A 22,345-nucleotide genomic window follows, 5' to 3' on the forward strand; every position below is an offset into this window, starting at 1 on the left:
TCTCTCTCTCTCTCTCTCTCTCTCTCCCCTCCCTCTCTCCCCTCCCTCTCTCTCCCCTCTCTCTCTCTCTCTCCTCTCTCTCTCTCCTCTCCTCTCTCTCTCTCTCTCCTCTCTCTCCTCTCTCTCTCCTCTCTCTCTCTCTCTCTCTCTCTCTCTCTCTCTCTCTCTCTCGTGTGTGTGTGTGTGTGTGTGTGTGTGTGTGTGCATACAGGAGCCTGTACCCATGCATTCATGTGTAGAAACCAGAGGTGGAATTTGTGTGTCTTCCTAGATTTCTCTCCATCTTTTTGAGACAGGGTCTCTCACTGAAACTGGAGCTCACCAATGGGCTGGGTTAGCTTGCTAGAGAGCTCTTGTCTCCCCAGTGCTGGGATTAAAGGCACATCCTTCCAAGACCAGCTTTTTACATGCGTGCTGGGGATCTGAATTCAGGTCTTCATGCTTGTGCAGCAAACACTTTTCCTGCTGGGAAACTTCCAAGCCCCTCACTCCAATATTCTTTTGATTTGCAGTACATACTTAAGCACTAAGAGAAAAGAGCTGTTTCTAAATCTGACATGAATGCTTCTTTTTAATTTGATTTTTCTGAAAGGAAAAGCTTTCTGTGTCTGAATTGTAAGAAATAGTAAAGGCTTTAGAAGAAAAGAAAACAAAAGAGGCCATTACTGTTCTCTGCACTGTCTTTGAGAATGCAGGAGCTGGTCCATGACTAGCTTCATGTCCAGCGAAGAACCAGCTCAACCATGACTTCTAAAGGGGTAAATTGCCATGATTTTTAATTGTTTAATTGTTTCTCTTATTTTCTTTCTAGTCTGTTCAGAGTTACAACATCAATGTAAATTAGTACTGGAAAAGCATTGCCACATTAGTGGTATGAGTGAGCTAATCTATATCATTGTTCAGATCCTGAGGTGTAGTGGGATCCAAGGTTCCTGTTCTCACAGAGCATGGGTTCTACTGGAGTTATCCTGTTTTGTAATTTTTTTCAGCTGTGTTGTTTAAATAATAGTAGTTTCTCCTTGTAGAAAAGTATGAAGGAAACAAATGCTTCCTACAGCAGATACTTCTGATGATGGAGGTCCATTTTTCCAGAGTCTAGATGAGAGTTTAATGGATTAACTTTATTTAAAATCAGGATGATTTTAAAGCAGTGTTTAAAGGTATCATTACATCATCTGGTGATTTCTATTGTTTCTAAGGAGAATTCACACATTATCCCTACAATGGCTTTCCTGAGTATAATCTTTTCATTCTTAAGCTTCATTTAAAGATTTCTCTCTTTATATTTGTTTTCTAGCCATGTTCTAGGTCCTTTTCTTTACATTGGTTTGCTTTGACTAAGATGGTTAGCAGGTAAACTGACATTTTAAAAACCAATCTTGTCACATTCTTAGTGGCATCTATTCAAATGTTTCTTCTTCCCTGTGTCGTTTTCACTCCTCACTTCCGCACTGCAAGACTTCAAGTTAGAATAGCTCTGCATTTGCTTCTTGAGTCTCATTCAGTTGCATGTTTTATTCCTTTCTCCCTCGTTCCTCCATTTGGATAATTTCTGTTGGCATTAGCTTATCTTTGGCTTTACACACCCCTTTCTCCTTCTGTGATGGCACACTCTTAAGTCTACCTTTGTTTTGGAGATTTGTCATCAGTCTACAGAACTCATTCTCCGGATTCTTCTCTATCTCTCTTTGAGTCCTGCACTTTAAATCATTTTTGTTTCATTTCCCTTAATTTCTTTAACATTTTTCAGCACTGATTTTTAAAAAGCCTGCCCATGAATTTTATCATTTGAGTCTTTTATAGGCTACTTCTTTTGACTCATTAAAAACTAACCCTGAACACTGGTGAACTGTCTCCACAGGCGAAGGTGCCTGGCACCAAGCCTGATGACTCGAGTCAACCCCCAGGAATCATGGAGTGGAAGGAGAGTATCGACTCCCACACGTTCCTTCTGACCTCCACACGTGCACTACGGCATGAATATGGATGTCCACACACACACATCCACTACCACCCCCACGGTACAGACAAGTAAATAAATGTAATTTAAAAAACAAAACTACTGAAATGCTGAAAAGCAAGCAAACTCCCCAAATCACAGAACCTGGGTGCTATGGAGAGAGTCTAAGGCTTGCCTAACACTGTTTGTGTGCTGGAGCATGGTGTTGAAAAGAACTGTGGAGACCAAACGGTAGACATGCTTTTGCCAGAGATGGCAGTGCTGTCCTCTTCTGCTAGACAGCTAGCAAGAGATCATTCACATCAACCCAGTTAGGACGTTCGTTGTTATTTTCATACTTTTGAGACAGGGTCTCACTCTGTAAGCCAGATTGGCCTTGAAAACTGTAGCTCGGGCTAACACTGACTTACTGCAATTCTCTTACCTCAGCGTATCGAGTCCTGGGATTTCAAGTCTGGGCCCCCTTACCTGGTTGCCAAGAAAGAGCTGAGCTGCACCGTGGCAGGGGATCCTCAGTAAGTTTAAATGCTGTCTGGTTTGAGCATCTTCAGTAGTAAATCTGTGTGCTCTGGGCTCCTGCCTCCAGGATGGCTTTGGACGTTAGGTACTTGAGCCAGTGGACACCCTTCTGTCCCTGTCTAGCCACATCTGCAGCACATCTACTGCCTCCTCTGTGTGTACCCAAGGTTGCTGCTTACTAGTGTGTTCCTTTCTCACTTCTGGGTTTTCAGTCTAGATTATTCTCATTAATGCTTTGTAAAAATATTTCTAAGTGTCCATTTCCCCCACACTCATTTAGCCAGAACGTTACAGTCCCTTCCACTTTAACACATGGCAGATAGGGGCCACCTTTGCTAACTGCTCTCCACTGTCCTTCCTGCAAGCTACTGGGACTATCGAGAGTAGTTCACATTGTACAGAAGCTAGCTCTGTGAGTCTTGGGTAGGGCTAGCTTTCCTGTGTTATGTGAGTTTAAGTCATTTGGAATCATGGTAGGAGAATACCAGCTTTCCATGCTTGTGTGTTTTAAGAACTAAGATGCTAGGGATTAGCTTGAAATGCAGTACAGTATGAAATGTTAGGATATGAAACTTCTAATAAGTAGAAGTTATCAGTTTCCTGTCCTGCCATTTCCTGTTGGTTTTGGGTGGTTGTGAGGCAGTGGGGGCAAAGTACAGGGGGTAGGATTAGCGGGGGTTTAAAAACACCCGGTCATAGATGTGTTCTCTCAAGGAATTTTCTTGAGGTATTTCCCCCTTTGGTCTCACAACTGTCCTGGTACACACAAGCGCAATGGAAGACTGCAGAAGCACCAGAGCCTTATGTGGACACAGTGAACTGTTCACCCCAGAGCTCTAATGGGTGCTGGCCTGAAGGAAGTTCTTGATGATATAAAACCCAACAATACTGATAGGCTACCTGAGGACATCAAGTAGATATGCAGTCACTGAGTAGGCATTCTGAGTAAGATTGCTAATGGAGTGCTCTTCAAGATCCCCGTGAAGAAAATTACTATGTAGTAGTCAGGAAGTGAACATCATCAGAAGAGAGATGCTTTCAAGCTGAACCCTAACTCTCAGACGCTGGAGGCATCATCAGGTCCTATCTTGTGGTTTTGGAGACTAGCTAAAGACTGAAGCAACAACTTCCTTATTCAGAAGGACAAAGAACTCAGCTGGGGAAGTCCTTGAGCATATAGTACAAATCATCTAGGAGGATGCTGAGGGTGAACACTGAAACACTGGGTGCTCAGAGAGGATGAGCAGGGCCAGGAGTCACCATCAAATGCTGTCCTTGGAGATCAAGGAATATAAGGAAAACAACTTTTAAAAATAATTAGTATATAGCCTGTGCTTGTGCTATGTAATAACTTCTTGTCGTCTACATTTTTATATGTATTCTGTTTGTAAGCCACAAGCATAGCATAACTGTTTCAGGCCTTGTCGAGTACAGAACCCAAACAGGACTTTAGGTTTGGATTTTAAAACTTAAACGATGATTACTAAAAAGCAGTTTTATGAAGTCACTACAGATGGTTTCAAAATGAAAGTGCATGTTACCAAGTCATTCTTACTAGCATCTAAGTAAATAACTCCAAAAGACCTGAGATCTTGCTTCTTTAGCAGTTATATTTCTTATTTGATTGGTTTTCAATAAACAGGTTTGTCTGTGGTCCTTTCCTAAGCAGTATAGTAAGAGTCATATATTAAAAAAAATTTAACTGTGCTTTATGTATTTACATCTTTTATATTTAAATTTCTCCAAACCCTTCATTGCAATTTAAGGCCTATATGAGAAAAATCTTGTCTCACATCTATTCCTTCTTCATAATGACAGTCTAGGTCATCTGGAGCATGCCAAGCTCATTTCCACCTCAGGACCTCTGTACTTGCTCTTCTCCGAATAGAATACCCTTGCACTAGACTTTAGCAAGTTTATTCTTTATACATTCAAATCTTAACTCAAACATTCAGCTTTTTTAGGAAGGATGATGTTCTCTGGCCAACACAGACATAAGTGTCTGCCCTGCTCTGTTATCTTCTGTAATATCACTTATGTTTATATTCTCATTGGCTCATTTGCCAGATGACCGCTCCCCAATACTGTAATATTTACTACAGCAGAACACCAGCCACTTTGTTGTGACCCCTGTTTCCTCAGCAATTTGGACGACTCCTGGAATACAGTAGACATCAAAAATGAATTAGTGATTTCCCTTTCTCCACACATAGTATATAATAGGTTCTAGTTAATCCTGGTGAAGAGACCTAAAGTCTGGCTGGAGAAAGCGTTACATCAACATTTGATCAAGAACTAGTATTTTCAAGTACTATGATTAACACCACGAAACAACTAGAAGATCATTTCTGTCATTACTATTGGATTTATGATTAGGGACTAACAGTCTCTTAAAGTACAGGCTGAAATACTGAGACAGGAATCTATGGCCTTGATGGTGAGCTATGCTCAAATGTGGTCAAATGCACTCAAACATGATGGTTTTATGAAGACAATGTAAGAGAAAATCTGAGCCAAGGAGTTAAAAGAGTAATTAAGAAATGGAATGTTCTATTATATGTATTTTCAATTCAAGTCCCTTTGATGTTTTCTTGAAGACTGTTGGTTCTAGAAGACTCCTACCATGGCCACCCTGGGCCTATTTGAAAAGAACTTGGTGAAGTCAGATGAATGGTTTATTTCAAGACCTTCAACATGTGGAGGTTGGAGATAGTTTAGTGTGACAGACAACAGGCTGTGTAGAAGACAGTGAAGAGGATGGTGCGAGGGAACAGCTCATGGACATAATAGTTTACCATGGCCATCTGTGGCAGAGGATATGTGCATCTGTGTTCGTATCTGCCCCAACTTGGGTTCCTGTTAATGTTCAACAACCTTTGCAGTTTCTAAAATTGGATGTTTCTATGTTTTCTATGTTTTACCCACAGAAATGCTATTCCAGTAACAACTATCATGAGATGTTTCTGCTTGTTCATAGCTATGGTGATTCAGGGGCTAAGGACTCTAGCCTTTGTTAGACTGCAAGGAGGACATCAAATACTTATGATCAATCCACGTGAGTCTATTAAAATGGTAACAGAATTTATTAAGATATAAATTGAGGAAGTACACGCACAATTACAGAATGGAGTAGATAGCAGAAGTCGTCCTCTGATCTGACCAGGGGTGGAGGAGTGGGGTCAAATTTGCCTTGCAAGTAAGAGTCCGGAGCAGGGAGAAGGGGCATGTGACCCTTCTCCAACTTCTTACCAGAGGTCACAAATGACGGCAGGAAGCAGCGCCTCCTTTGGGCCATATAGCCCAAGATCATGGGTGGATCAAATACCACTACAAATAGGGGAGTCATGGGTCAGATGTTTTTTGGGTGAATTTGATGGAATATACATGATACATAGAAAAAGAGACACAAGGAGGAAAGAGCAATCAGTACATTATTGCCATTGTTAGGCAAGAAAGAAGGAAAAAAACCCCAGCTGTCATTGTGTGGGATGAACAAAGGATGAGTAAAAACGACAGCACAAAGCAAAAGTGACAATTACTCATTGTGTATATTGTGTGGCAGTTATTCGGCTATCCTACGTGTGGCTGTGTGGATCCATACTAGATCTCTGACATTAAAAAACATGCTAGAGGCATTCAGCTATTGAAAGCAGGATGGGACTCAAACCCAAGTTTGACTCTTGGAGAGCCAGTATCTTCTTCACCATGAGGCAACACCAACTGACTCTCATGCTTGAGGAGGGAAGAGTGATTGAAAAGCAGCCTTGGTGACAAGCATTGGCAATGAGGTGTTATGGGGAAAGGTACTATCTGGATATTGTATTTTTAGTGTTGGTAAGGGGGTACTGTGGTGATATATTGTGTACCCTAATAAAATATGCCTGAAGATCAGAGACCAGAACAAGCCACTAGATCAAACATAGAGGCCAGGCAGTGGTGGCACACACCTTTAATCCTAGCACTTAGGAGGCAGAGATCTGTCTGGATCTCTGAGAGTTCAAAGCCACCCTGGACTACGTGAAATTGACTCAGTCTAGGAGAGAAACAGAGCCAGGCAGTGGTGGCACACATCTTTAATCCAAGTACTTGAGATCTCATGCCTTTGCTTGGAAATCACACACACCTTTAAACCCAGCACTAGAGAGGTTGAGACAGGAACTAGAGACAGGAACTAGAAGCCTTTTCGGCTGAGGAAGCTTATTCGGGTAGAGGATGTAAGATGAATCTTAAAAGGTCTTATTAATAAAAAACCCAGAGCCAGATATTGGGGTGAAAACTGAGAGACCAGAGAGCAGAAAGAAGCCAGCCACGTTCTTACTGCTAGCGAATCCTCAGCCAAAGAGCGCTACTTCCTGTATACTCATACCTGTATCCTTTCTGTGCCCTGCCATCTTTCTTCCTCTCTCTGTCCAGCTACATCACTTCCTCTTTCTGCCCAGCTCTATCACTTCCTGTCTGTCTGTACAGACCTCCAGACCTCTATGGTTAACTAGTGCTGGGATTAAAGGCGTGTGCCACTATGCCTGGCTTTGTTTCCAGTGTGGCCTTGAACTCACAGAGATCCGGATGGATCTCTGCCTCCTGAATGCTAGGATTAAGGGCTTGTGCCACCACTGCATGATCTCTATGTTTAATACAGTGGCTGGTTTTGTCCTCTGATCCTCAGATAAGCTTTCTTGGGGTACACAAATATCACCATAAGAGGCCTATTGACTGAGGCTTTTCGGCGGAAGCATCCTTTTCTAGAAAAAGCTAGAGGCTTTTTCAGACTGAGGTGTCCTAGAGGTAAGATGTGGCTTGTTCCTTTGTCTTTCTGATCTTTCAGCATTTACCCCAATATCTGGCACTGGGATTTTTAATTAAAAGACAATATTAGAATTTGCGTTACAGGATACAGGTGGAGAAGTGTAAAAGGAAGAATCTCAGACTGGGGATCTTGGGTGAATTAGGGGTTTGTGCATATTTGGGGTCACCTGTGTATGAGTGGGCTGTCACATGACAGAATGAGGGCAGCAGGAATGTGTATAGAAGATGGTATTCTAAGGAACCCTGTCTATAGAAGATGACATATGTCATTATAAAGGCTAGAGAGTAATAGATAACGATAGAGGTCATGCCGTGTTGTGGAGCCATCAAGGAAAGATGGTGATTAAGGTTTCAGGGGACAGGGGGAACAGCAAAAATGCATTGGAAACAGGGCACTAGATTAGAAATTATTTTTCTTCCCTGAGAGAACACATTTCTTTTACTTTTAAGGCAGCAGTAGAAGCCATGAATTTTAGGCATTAGCTTCCTATTTTAATATCAGATCACAGGCTGATATTCACAGTAACTTCATGAAAATATATGTATTCTCAATAACCAGAGTAAAATATGTCTAAACATCCATGTTTTAGGATGTCCCTTTCTTAAAGGCTCCTCATTAAGGTAAAGAAAGGTTTTGTCAACCACAGATTTGTAAAACATGTTTCCTCTCAGACCAAATGAAAATGACTCTCCATTTTTCTGTGAGAGCTGGGGCATCGTCCCTACAAATAAAGGGTAGGTTTGGGAAAGAGTACAGCATGAGGCTACATTTTTACCCCACCCCTGGTACCTTTCTCATAAGTATTTTATTTTTAGGGCTCCCTCCACTCAGGTTTACACTCTTTCTCCATTTCCTGAGACATGAAGGTTTGTCTCAGGTGCCATAGAATTCTATTTTCCTTAAAATTTTTATCTTTGTTCATCATGGCCTTGCTTATGACAAGGGAAAAGACTAACAGCATGCATAACAGGAAACTGAAGCAATTAGTTCGGTCATGAGGCGAAATGTTACAAGTCTATTAAAAACAGATGTATTGTAATTAACAATATTTTAAAATGTTGAAATTTTAAGTGGAAAAATATGCACAGCCTGTATTCTGGTTAAAACAAGAGTACATTTATGGAAATAATAGAGAAGTCTATTTAAAGTTGCATGTCCTTCAGAATAACATATGGCCACAAGCACCGTGTTAAACAATTTTAGAACATGGAGTCTCATATTATGCCACAGTATATAATACAGCCATCCAAGCTGTGTGCTATAGTAAATAGCTACCAAATGTCTCTGCAGAGATTTTTTAAAAACATTTCTATGGTTTTGAGTGATTTATAGATTATGTCATGTCCCAATAAAAACTTTTGATTTTGTTTAAGGATATTTAGAAAAACATAATCACATTAGCATCTTTCAGAAAAGTTTAGTGTGTATTCTAACAGAAACCAGAGGGGGGGCCTTTAATCAAGGTCCATTATCACTCCATGGGCTGAGCAGCAAGTTCATTCATGTGCTTTGATTCTATGTCACTAAAGCAGAACTGTCTGTACATCGGCTTTGGTGCTTTGTCCTGGAATTTGTAATAGACATTTAAATAGAAAATTGAAGCTTTGTGTTTCATTTTAAAAAGAAAAGGCTAACACAAAACATTTCCATATTAAAATAACTATGGTTAAATTAATTTGATAGTAAATCAAGTTATAAGAGAATTCAAGCAATCTAAACACATCTTTTGCAAGCAAGTTATTTGCAAAAAATTCAAACACTGATTTTTCTTGGTAGACAGGGCATTTCTATTTACTATTGAGACAACTGAACTCTAATTCACAGAGCACCTTAATAACACATACCATCAGCTTCTAACTCAGCCCCATGAGTCCTGGGAAGGGAGGTGTCATCGCCTCATTCTAAATATAGGACATCCAGCCCAAAACACCACATTATTTTAGGAGATTGAATAATTCATTGGGGAAATGGAAATAGAATGTGACTTGTACTTTCCTCCTTTACATGGAGTTACAGTTTTAGGCTGTGATAGATTTCTAGCCAGAAGATGGATTTCACAAGATACTGCATTATTACTATAGCCACTAACAAAAGATGAATTAAACCCTTTTCTTATAACATCAAAATCCAGAGGGTGACATTGGAAATATTCAAACATACACCCAGAGTCTATTGATCTCTCCCTCTCTGCCTTCCTCCTTCTTGCTCCTTCTCTGTTACACACACTCATGAACACATGCACACGTTTATATACATGCAGAGTCTACAGATCACATATATGCTTATGCACACATATACACACATGCACACAAGCACATACACATATACATACCCAGAAATACACGATATACACACATATACACATACAATAAACACACACACACACACACACACACACACACACACATATATATATATATATATATATACACACACACAAATACAAAGACAGAGTCTAAAAATCATACACATACATGCAGAATTTGCTACTGAACACACACACATGCACACTTATACAGGCATAATCTGTACTAAACATACTACAGAATATACTGATCACACACACATACATGTATATGCATAATCTATACTGAAAACACACATGCACATACACGTACATGCACAATCTGTACAATCTGTACTGAACACACACTGCAGAGTATACTGATCACACACACACACACACACACACACACACACACACACACACACTGCAGAATATATTGACCAGCATCATTATGCACAGGAGGACACAGAGGGCTTGCATATCTGTCCATCAAACAGGACAAATCTGAGTTGTAGAACAGGTATAAATAAGTCATAAGTCTTAAGATGAGTCTTTTTTTTTTCCAATGTCACTTGAAGGTGGGGTAGAAGTAATTTGTGAACACAAGGGAATTCTATCTAGAATGTATGTTGTTTCCTTGATTGGCAAGAAAGAAATTTATTTTCTGACTGAATTTTAAAGAAAGCACATTAAGGAAGGCTTTATTTTTGAAATAATAATAATAATAATAATAATAATAATAATAATAATAAACAACTGGTCAAGGTTGTTTAAAATGCCTTTAATCCCAGCACTCACAAGGCAGAGGCAGGTGGATCTCTGTGAGTTCAAGGACAGCCTGGTCCACAGAGTGAGTTCCAGGACAGCCAGGACTACACAGAGAATGCATGTGTTCTAGGTTCTTCCCACATGGGATAAAGTCAATAATGTTTGACCTGATCCACCTCACTTACAGAAAGAAAGTTAGTGAGAGGCTTGAAGCACAGGGCACACTGGTGAAGCCAAAGGCAGCCCTGGAGGCAACACATGTTAATGACATGATGCTGATGGCAACACATTGTTATTAAGCTGACCTCGGATGTACCTTTTTAATATTACATTTTATTCTGTGTATGTGTAAATATTGAATGGCATAGCATGTATGTGTGGGTCAGAACTCTTTCAGGGGTCATATGGGTTCTGGAGATTGAACTCAAGTCAGTCTTGATAGCAAGTACCTTCACCTGCTGAACCCATGTACCTTTTAAATTGGAGGCAAGCATTCTGCGATCCCCAGACTCTTCCACTGAGCACACCCTCGGGTCTCTTCCTTCATCTGATTCATTCTGAATCGTCTCCTGCCTGAGTTTCTGCCACACAGCCCAAGTACGTCTAGCTTTTCCCTTCTCTAGAGTGTGTTTGAACTTTTCTCGACTATCCCCGGCGGCAGATCACTTCCCCACCTCAATTCCCCTTCTGCCACATGGAGGCTGCAGTTCTTGCCTGAACATTCCTCTGTGATTCTGCTGATTTTCCTCCCACTCCTAAGAAATTAACCTCACTAGTGTGTCAAAAGCCATTCCAGTGCACATGGCAATTTGTTTCCCTTCCAAAATCTCAGATGTCATAAGCACCTCTCACCTTAGCATTCACAGACTTCCAGAATTCACAATTTTGTCTCCAGAACTAGATGAGCCCAAACCACACCTTTATTTTTCCTTTTCTATGACTCTGCTCAACACTAACATTTTCAATAAACTTTCTGATACCCATTTGGTATCATCAAGGGATTATGTTCCTTACAAAACTTATCAATAGCCTTTTAGTGAGATCAAGTCGTGACTGTGGAGACCCAGATCAGCAGTCTTTTGCTGTGCTTGGACAAGAACAATGACAACAAAATCAGGAGGGAGCATCCTTCCCAGCCTCTGATGCACATCTTATTGCCATGGACCAGTTAGCATGGCCAGGCACAGGCGGCTTTGGCTACAGCTGCATCACAAGGCTGAGAGTGGAAAGCAGGAGCCAGGGTGTTCCCTGGGGTTCTGGAAGTGCCTCTGCATAGAGCAGGAAGCATGGCAGAGTTTCAGTTGCTCTGTTTGCTCCCAGCTGAAGAGCTGCAACTATGCCCACGTGCTTGCACAGTCAGGAAATGCTGAGCCTAGAGTTCAGCTGGGACTGTTCACCTCCTGTGCCATTAAAACACAGCCTAACTTGAAGTAGTATTTTACATAAATTCCATCATAAAAATAATGATAATGAAATATAGTAAATAAGAATGCAATAAACAGTAAAATAAAAATAAATAAATGGAAATCAGATAAATAAAAAATAAAAAACAAATAAATAAAATGATAAATATAATATAAATAAGTAACAAAAAACAAATAATAAAAATCAGATTTATAGTCCAGGTACTGTATTCAATTTGGTGAGCTGGGCAGGAATGGGAAATTTATATCCTTCAAGCTTTAGCAGAATCTCATCTAAAGTCTTAAAAAATGCTGGCTGGCAGTTGAATATTTCTTTCTAGAGAGACAGCCTTCTACTAAAACATCTATCCTTTATCTGTCCATTGTACATCTCCACTCAACCATCCATCCATCCCTATACACAGCTGCTCCAACCCACTGTTAACCACAGTAGAGTCAGAATTTTAACCCTGGCCTACCTTTAAAAAGAAAAGGGGCACAGAGAAATGGCTCAGGAGTTAAGAGCACTTGCAGGTCTTGCAGGTTTAATTTCCAGCATTCACATGGTGGCTCACAACCACTAGTAACTCGAGTTCTAGGGGATCTTATGACCTCTTCTGACCTCCGGGGACACCAGGCTCTTAAGTGGTATACATGCATGTACACAGGCAAACACTCATACACAAAATAAGCAAAAATAAAAAGAAAAGTAGAGAAAAGTAGAGACTATCAGACAAACCACTGTAGCAAAGGGCGTGATGATGAAGTGCTACCATCGCCAGGACCCATTGTTCTGAAAGGTGCTGGGTGGTCCCCTCGCCTTGTGATGGCTTTTTGTGGTGCCCTCTCATGGCCTTTAGAGGAATTACACAGGCAGCTGACCTGGGTCCCATCACTGTGCCATCACTAAGTGGCTGTATATTAGAGAATGAGGAGCCCATGAGGTCCTCGCAATTATTACCTGTTGAACCAAGGTTCCAAGTCAGGAGGCAGAAGTGGGACGAAGGGGATGGCGGGAGGCATGAAGTCTGGGATGTTCTAGCTGGAAAAGTAGGGTACCCCTGCAGTCCGTGCCCAGGTCGTTCCCAAAACCCCTTGGTCTGGCCTGCCAGGCCTTGTGTCCGTTAGATAAAACCTAACTTCTGCCTTCTCTTGTTCTGCTTGATACCAGGCTTTTACTACAACCAAGCAGTCCTGGTTTCTAGAACTTCCCTTTGTAACCCTAAAGTCACTACACCTTTTCTATGCCTGGCTATGTGGCCCCATCTTAGCATTTTTTCTTTCCTTTTTTTCTTTATTAAGATGTCTTTAAATTCATTTTACATACTAACCACAGATCTCTCTTCCCTCCTCCTGCCACCCCAGCCTCCCCTGCAACCCATCAGCAGAGCCTGGTCCATTCAACTGAGGCAGGTCCAAGCCCCTCCCCCTGCATCACAACTGTGAATCGTGTCCCGCCGTAGGCAGTGGGTTCCAAAAAACCAGCTCATGCACCAGGGATGGATCCTCATCCTACTGCCAGGGGGCTCCTTAAGCAGATCAAGCTACACAACTGTCTCGATTATGCAGAGTTCAGTCCCACAGAGACTCCACAGCTGTTGGTCTAAAGTTTACGAGTTCCCACTAGCTTGGTTTGGCTGTCTCTCAGGAATCCACAAGGATGACCCCAGCACAGACTACTAGCAATAGTGGAGAGGGTGTCTGAGATGGCTTATCCCAGTAATCAGATTGGTGAATACCCTATCATCATAGAGCCTTCATCTAGTAACTGATGGAAGCAGATGCAGAGATTCATAGCCAAGCACCAAACTGAGCTCCAGGAGTCCAGTTGAAGAGAAGGAAGAGGGATTCTATGAGCAAGGGGAGTCAAGATTATGATGGGGAAACCTACAGAGACAACCAAACCATCTTAGCATCTTAAAAACCCTCTCCAAATTGCCGTCATGTCCAGAGAAGCTGAGAATCACGGATTTATCCCAGGCCCACTCGGCCCACTCGGCCCACAGTGAGCACGAGCTGCTCTGACCCACTGGCTGTCACCTCCCGCCACACCAGACTCCTTATCCTTTCCACCCTTTAATGTCAGTGTGCTTGTTACCCAAGCAAAGTTAGAAGTCTCCTGGGTGTGATGGTTCATGCCTGTAGTCCTCAGCAAGGCTGACATAAAGTCAAGAGTTCAAGGCCAACCTGAGCTACTTCTTAAGGCACTGTCTCAAAAAGACTCAACAAAGCTGGGAAGATGACTTGGTCAGTAAAACAAGGGAACACGAGGACCCGGGTCCAGATCCCCAGTACCAGTGTAAAAAGCAGAGTGCTGTTATGTGCACCTGTGAGCCTAGCTCTGGGAGGAACACACTTCAGGATCCCTGGAAATTGATGGCTAGCCAGGCTGGTGAATAGGTGAGCTCCAGGTTCAGGGTGAGACCCTGTTTCAGAAAATAAGGCAGAGAGTCCATCGAGAAGGACATCCAAGGTTGACTTCTGGCTTCCCCATGTACATGCACACACATTATATGCACACTTCCACACAGGTACACACACATGAACATACATACACACAAAACCAAACAAAAGTTTATTCAGGTTGTATCCCAAGGTACCTTCCATTTAGTGCAGAGTCAATAAGTACTTTGATTGCTGGAAACAGACCAGAAGCCCTGAAGCAGAACCAGGCCACCATTTTACCCAAGCAGTCATGGACAGTCTTTGTGGGAAAGTCACATGCTCCATGGGGCTGTGGCATGCCTGCCAGGTTGAGTACAAGCCAACAGTTCTCAGTCATCAGCAGTTTCCCAATCCACCTTGAAGAGCCAAGTACCTGTGTCAGGTAAACTTTGGTGCCACTTTTGGATAGTGTCCTGATTGCTCCTGAAGTCACATGCATAGGAATATAGCAAAGATCTGAATGTTTCAGTCAGCAACTGAACCCAACGTGAGACAAAAACCGAAGCACAAGAAAAAGGCCCATTGTTCAGTTCCACACAGGGGTCATGAGTCAGGCAGAGGAGGAGAGACACCTCTCTGGGAGCATGCTCTCTCTTTGGAGGACACATGAGCAACAGTCAGAACGTCTGCCTCCACTTAGCACTTCGTTCCTTAGAGATGGGATCAGTAACACCACGCCTCCAACCAAAATTGGACTTCACATTTTAAAAACAAGCTTTTGGCTGGGGAAGGGGGTCCACTCCTGTGATTCTAGCACTCGGGAGGTGGAAGCAAAGGGATCAGACATTTAAGGTAGGTCATCTTCAGCTAGGTATTCATTTTGTATCAGGATGGGTTGTACAAAACCCTACCTCCAAAAAAAAAAAAAAAAAAGGTAAACAGAAAATCCAACTTTTCAAACTGGTCTCCAATCAGAAAATTTAAAACAATGTTTTCCAGAGATAGGACTAATCTCTGGTCCTTTTAACACTAACTATCTGGGCCTCCTTTAACATTCAGCCATTTGACTCAATTGTCCAGGATTTGGCACTGAGACTTGATGAGACCCCGAGATCCTCCGAGTCCTTAAGGTCGTGCGAGGGCCTTCCAGTCTGGCTTTTTTCAAGTTTAGTGGGTCACATGAAGCCCTTGCTCCTGACCCGAGGGCCTTGTCTGCACTTGATCTAGACAGACCATACTGACCACAGCATCGAGAGCTCAGAATAGGGAGTTGATCTGAGCACCACACTTCTTACATGTTTCCCTGATGTAGCACTGGGAAGTGGCTGCTTTAAAGGTGCCTTCAAATCAGTAGGTGAAGGAGCCAATGTTTACATAACACCCTTACAACAGGAACTAACTGGACACAGGCTGTGCTGAGAACAGAGGGCACACTTCATTCCTAGTTTACAGACCTTCCCCCAACCTCTGAAGACCTCTTCAAGAATTTGGGTCTGGGGAAGGACTTCAAAGAAGTATTATCTGCACATGTACAATGACCAGATTGCGCTAGGCAAGGCACCTCAGAACCACCAGAGACTCTCATGCAGTGAAATAAGTGGGGACTCAGGAATGGGTTTGATGAACCCACTCAGCCTAGAACCTCAGGTTTCTCCTTGGAGCCATGTGACAACTATATGTAACTACTCAGGCTGCTAAGAAATCACCAGACAGTGTCAAGAAAGACCTGGGAAGAGCAGGTGGCCTCATTAGGTACAGAACTCCACTTTTCCTCAGAGTCAAAGCTCCTGTTGCACCTCTCTCTGCCAAGAACACACTTGGTCCTCTTCTGTTTGCCTTGAGATAGCCCTTGACACCCTTGGAGCTCATTGTACAAGCCAGCCTGGGGTCTCAGCCTCAGGTGTGCGTTACCATGCCACAGAGTGCACACTTTTCAAGACTCTTCCCCAGGCTGGAGATGGCTCTGCTCTTTCAGAGGACCAAGGTTGGATTCCCAACACCTAAATGATGACTCACAATCATCTGTAACTTCAACCTGAGGGGTTTGAGGCTCTCTTTGGCCTCTGCTGGCACTGCACACATGCACGCATGCAGGTAAAAACACTTATGCACATAAAATAAAAATTAAAAGCTCTTTTACACTTTGTTCTGCAGATCTCAGCAGCTGAGCATCACACTCCCAGACACCTTCTCCGACATCTTTTATCCCACAAGAGAGTCCTCATTTATCTGTCAGTTGTGTGTTAATTCCTCCATAAAATGCTCATTGTTTCTTTTTATGACATTTTTGTCAGCGGCCTCATTACAATATCAGCCCTGAGAGAGTGGGACCATGACCTCACTGAGGGGTAGGGGTGAGAGGCCTGTGTCCACACACAGCTGTGTCTTCCTGGGAGCCATTTCTTCAAGGAGCTGTACCTCCTTCAGGGCACTATGTCCTCACAGGACTGTGCCTTCGGGGGACCATGTCCTCACAGGGGCTGTGTCCTTCAATTCCTCATGGGCATCACGTTCTCTGAGGTCAGCTTCATCCACATTTAGGAAAAATAAAAACAGTGAAAAGCTACCCTTCAATATCTCTCTGGGAAACACACTCATGTCTATGGACTTTGGTCTTTGGGTTTTTAATTCTTACTCTGTGTGTATGAATTTTTTTACCAGGATGTATGGATGTGCATGCATAGTGCCCACAAAAGTTAGAAAAGGGTATCAGATCTCCTGGAATTAGAGTTTCTGAAGGTTGTAATCCATGTGTGTGTGGATCCAACGCTCTGTCCTCTATAAGAGCAACCAATGCTCTTAATCTCTGAGCCTTCTCTCCAGCCCCTCCTGCCCATGTTAGACACAGGTCAGTTCCTCATTTGCTGCCGTGCCTAGTGACCCAGGCCTCTGGCTTAGGACCTTATTCTTTGGAAAGGAGGAGAGATACAAGGTGGTGTTGCCAGGCATCCAATAGCTGCTTTGTAAGTTCTCAGTTACTGATCATGCAGGGCCTCTTGCTGTGGGACCTGATGAAAGATGCCACTTTACCTCTGACATTAAACTCAGAATTATCTGCAGTTTTTGAGTTGCTGGTGGTTACCACATACCCTATGCAGGTGTGACCTATGTTCCTATACCGAGGCTCAGTTTTTCATGCGCATGAAGTAATATTGTAAGGATGAAATATCTTTGATGCCTTCAGAGGAGGATTACATAGGACTCGCAGTGTGACTTTGAGACCCTTCTCACTAATCAGGGTTCACACAGGACGTCACTCATAAACAATTCTTCCACACGAATCAAAGACTGTGTCCACCAGCCTTTCCTAGATCAGCATTCTTTAGGAGGTTAGGCATATATTATGAACTGAGAGCTACTTTATTTTCTTGAGGGAGGGTTGATTTAAAGTAATGATTCCCAACTTGAAATATTCTACAATATTTGAAGTATTCTGGTGTAAGCATGTGCTCCCAGCTACTTAAAAGGCTGAGGTAGATGGATCTCAAGGGTTACAGGTAGAATCTGAGGCCAATCTATGTAACTTGGTGAAATCTGACTCAAAAAATTAAAAGGAGGGGTGGGCTGTAGCTCAGTGTTCTGGAAATATCTCTGTTTAAGAAACTGGAAATTTTGCTAGACCTCACAGCCAGAGCTAATCACACACCTGAAAGTCACTTAAGACAGCTATCCCACTGTGCACTCAGCCTGTTTGTTTGACCTGCTCCCAAGAGAGCTGCAACAACCAACCTTGCTTGCCTTGGATTTTCTGTACAGTCAACTTTTACAATCTGAACTAAGGTGCAGCAGTATCTTGTTATTGACTCTTCCATGCAGAATGATGCATGTGTACTGTGTGGTGAAAGCTGGAAACATAGAAGAGCAAAGGCTGTTTGTTAGGATCAGACACATAGCACACACTGACACATACAGACAGACACACAAGGACAGACACAGGGACAGAAGGTGGCACAGATTCAGTGATGCAGGCAGCAGGAGATGGAAGACACGGAGAGCATGAGGTGAAGAATTCAAGTCTAGACTCTCTGGGTCAAATGATTCCTTGGGGAAGTGCTTTTATTTCTTTCCGTAATGTGACACCAATGCATTATTGGTAACTTGGAGTTAATCACTAATGCATATGATCTACACACATGCGTGAGGCCTTGTGTCCAGTACCAGAATTAGTGGTGGTGCTGTGGGGGAAATAGTCATGCAAAATGAAGACAAGAGCTTTATGATATAACTCAAAATAAAATTTGTGTGGTGCTTAGCTGGGATACCGAGTGCTGAGTGTGTCAGAACGCCAGCTCCTCCAAAGTCATTTTGCTCTGAAGTACACAACCATTTACACTGCCTTGCCTCCACAGATCCCTTGGTATTCCGATGACCTCCTGCGATGGCAGTGAAGAAGTTAGTGAGGGGACACAGAGGCACTATACCACCCCAAGTTCCTGCATTTGGCCCCAGGAAGGCACTACTGTCTTTTGGTGCCACCCTAAGACCACACTTATGTTCCAATCATAGACCTACTGACAAGTCATTCCATCATCTGGCTCCATTGTGGGATCTACTGTCCAGGTCTTTCTCCCAAACCCTTGACTTAAACCTGTCATGCCCCATAAGTAAGCCAGCTTCCAGTCCTAATCCATGCCACCACCATTCACTTGGTTACTCACCCTGGAAATATGAGAATCCTCTCCGCATCACTCATTCCTCACCTAAGATCAATCTATAGCCTTGAAGATTCTGCCCCTGTTAACTTCTCCCTTATTCTCTTGAGATTTCCTGCACCCTCTCTTTGTCCATTTGGTCTGTTCTGCTTCCACATAGCTGCTGGCTGATCTTTCTAAAATTAATGTATACCCACTCTTCTCTCCTGCTGAAGTTTCCCCAACTCACCTGTGGGGTGGACTCTGAATGCTCACAGTACTGTGAAGCACAGTTACTCAGGCTGGCAGGTGCATGCTTCAATATGTCCCATAACAAGTCTACACTCTGGCCATACACATCACCTTTGCCTTCCTTACCAGGGCCAGCGTCACTGCAGGGACTAGGTCAACAGCCTCCACTGTACAGTTGAATTTGCCAGAAACATGGCAACAGTTTCCAAATCTGTCTTTCTTTTAGACTTTCCGTGCCCCAAGACTAGGAGTACTGTACGATGTTATCCTTCTATCTCTACGGTTGGCCTCCCACCTGGCACTATGAATAAATGCTTGACAAGTAGATGAATGAATGCATAGGTCAAAGAGAAGGGAAAGATCGAAAAATGAACACCTGTCAATGCCTCTGGGTGATCAGGAGGGATGGGACAAAGAGGACATGGGACAGGAAGGGAACTAGAGGCTGGGACATGAATGCATCTTCAGATCTAAAAACTGCCCTGCTCTTTCTGTCCTGGCCGGTACGATCACAGAGTCCTCTGCCACTGCTCACAGAGGGGAATACACTTCAAAGCAGCAAAGCTCTAAAGCTTCTCTCCTCTGGAAAGCTGTGGGTGTTAGTGATGGATGTTAAAGGAAAGCATTGTGAAGTTTAAGAGAGTAAGGACCAACGGGCAGATTATACAGAGTTAATGTGAGGAGTAAGGCTGCTTCTCTCACAGATGGGCACTAGAAGTTCTCAAAAAGGCATGCTGTTTAAAACTTTAGAATTGTTTGTTTCTGGAACCTTCCATTCAACATTTTCTGATTGTAGTTAGCCACGGGATAATTGACACCACAGTGAAAGTGGAGACGGATGCATTGATTGCACATTTAATGCCACAGAAAGCTGTGTTCATCATCCTACACAGACAAATCAGGAAACGAGTCTGTGATTCTTACATGTTATTGTTTTATGCACAGGTCTTTGCTTTGTCTCAAGTTCAAGTGTCTAGGGTATGTTCCTTGCTTAGGTGTCATGGTTGCCTCATTTCTTAAGTCAGCACCCAGAGTTTGGGAGGAGGCCAGACCTCTGAATCATTAGGTTGGGGTTTATAATAAAATCATAAGTCTGAATATTGATTTTATAATCTCAAACAGATATTTTAAAAATATCAAATTTTGTTTTGGCTTGTTTTTGTTTTATTTTTTGACGCAGGTCCTCATGTAGCTCAGGCTGGCCTGAAACTCACTATATAACTGAGGGTGATCTTGAAATGTCTCTTGAGTGCTGGCATTCCAAATTTGTGTATTTTATTTTGTATAGTGTATGTGTGTGTGCGTGCACGCGTGTGTATGCACATGTGTGAAGTTCTGCTCATCTATGTGTGTGTATGTGGAAGCTAGAGATTGACTTAGGGTATCTTTATCATTTTCCACCTAATTTTTTGAGACAAGAACTCTCACTGAACCTAGAAATTGCCATCTTGGCTAGACTGAATGGTCAGAGACCCCAAGATCCACCTGTCTTTGTCTTCCCCAGTGGTGGGTCATAGACATGTGCTACCTTGCTCACCTTTTACATGGGTGCTGAGGATCTGAGCTCAGGTCTTCAGGTTTATACAGGAAACACTTTACCCATGGAATGGCATTTATTTTTTATTTTTTATTTTTATTTTTTTTATTTTTTTTGGTTTTTTCGAGACAGGGTTTCTCTGTGTAGCTTTGCGCCTTTCCTGGAACTCACTTGGTAGCCCAGGCTGGCCTCGAACTCACAGAGATCCGCCTGGCTCTGCCTCCCGAGTGCTGGGATTAAAGGCGTGCGCCACCACCGCCCGGCTGGAATGGCATTTATATTCCCTACAATAGCTTGTAAAAATTTACCGAGGCCACAATTTGCTTCACTTGGATTCTCTTACATAGTGTCAGACACTTAAAGAGTTGCTTAATAAATACTTAGGCTAGGTACTTAGCCCTCCTAAATCTTAGTTTATCAACAGAATGAGATTAAAGTCCATATTGTCAAATTGTTGGAGGATTAACTGCTTTTTCTGTACCCACACAGGGTAAATCACTCAAATGCTGCTATTAACTTTGTCTGCATATCTGACTCTTGGGAGCATGGCTAAGAGACACTCTCAGTCTGGTCCTAGAAATACAACCACACGTCTTAATATTTCAGTTTAAGAAATCAGGTGCTATTTGAGTAAAGAAACTCAGGACCCATTAGAGGTAAACGGGAATGAAAAAGGTGGTCAACACCAGGGAATGGGTCTTGTAAGGAGCCAGACTGTGACAAAACCCCTCACTCCTTAAACAAGTCTTGCGTGTTTAAGTCTTAGTGAACAGTTCAGGTCAATTGAAAACATTCCTTTATGTGAGTTTTCTCTCCACCAAGGAAGTCCATCAATCCTTAATTGACTTATGATACCAAACACAGCAAGAATCACTCACCTAACTGGCGAAGTCTACTTAAAAGCAGACTTAAAGATTAAATACTTTCAAATGGGGCCTTTAATGGGAAGCTTTCCTCTCTGGATCTTGGATTTTGGAAATTTTTTTTCTTTCCTCAATAAAATGAAATGTAATAAGATAAAACAAAAACCCTCACACCAAAGTTGGACAAGACAAAACAACAGAAGGAAAATAGCCCAAGAGCAGGCACAAAAACCAGAGATCCACCCATTCACACATTGGAGAGCCATAACAGACTCACAGAGGATCTGGTGCAGACCCGTGTAGGCCCTGTGCTTGCTCCTTCTCTATGAGTTCATATGAGCCTTGCTCAGTTGATTCAGAGTGCTTGTTCTCCTGGGCTCATCCATTTCCTCTGGCTCTTACACTCTTTTTGCCTCCTCTTTGACAGGGTTCCAGAGCTCTGACTGGAGGGATTTAATGGAGACTTCCTAATTAAAGCTGTGTGTTCCTTCTTTGCAATGTCTGACTGTGGGTTTCTGTATTTGTTCCCATCTTCTGTAGGAGAATGCTTCTTTGATTTTGATGCTGGCTGAGTAAGGCACTGGTTTATGAGTATAGCAGAATATCGGTTTATTGTTACCCCTTTTTTTGTCTTTTTTTTTTTTTGACCAGTAGTGTTTGATTTTACCCTAGGTACCTGGGCTATTTAATTTCTGGTTGTTGGCCACCCAAGTAGTACTGGGTATGGGTTCTATCTCATGGAGTGGGTCATAGGTCAAATCAAATATTGGTTAGTTACTCCCACAAGCTTTTTGCACTAGCATATCTTGAGGGGGGACAGCATTGTAGATCAAAGTTCTTGTGTCTGGGTTGGTGTATCTGCTTCTCTTTTGGCAGCCTGCAAAGCAGCTGCCCATACCAAAAACACTAGAACATAGGGGTAAAGGTTCTATG

At 42.6% G+C, this 22,345-nt stretch overlaps 1 protein-coding gene across 3 annotated transcripts in view; it reads right to left on the reverse strand.

Moving 5' to 3' along the window:
* Positions 1–22,345, reverse strand: part of Far2 (fatty acyl-CoA reductase 2) — a 116,955-nt gene that overhangs the window by 64,856 nt on the left and 29,754 nt on the right. The gene's annotated exons all lie outside the window — the stretch shown is intronic.

This window comes from Peromyscus leucopus, chromosome 3 (assembly GCF_004664715.2).
Source record: "Peromyscus leucopus breed LL Stock chromosome 3, UCI_PerLeu_2.1, whole genome shotgun sequence".
Classification (NCBI taxonomy): Eukaryota; Metazoa; Chordata; class Mammalia; order Rodentia; family Cricetidae; genus Peromyscus; species Peromyscus leucopus.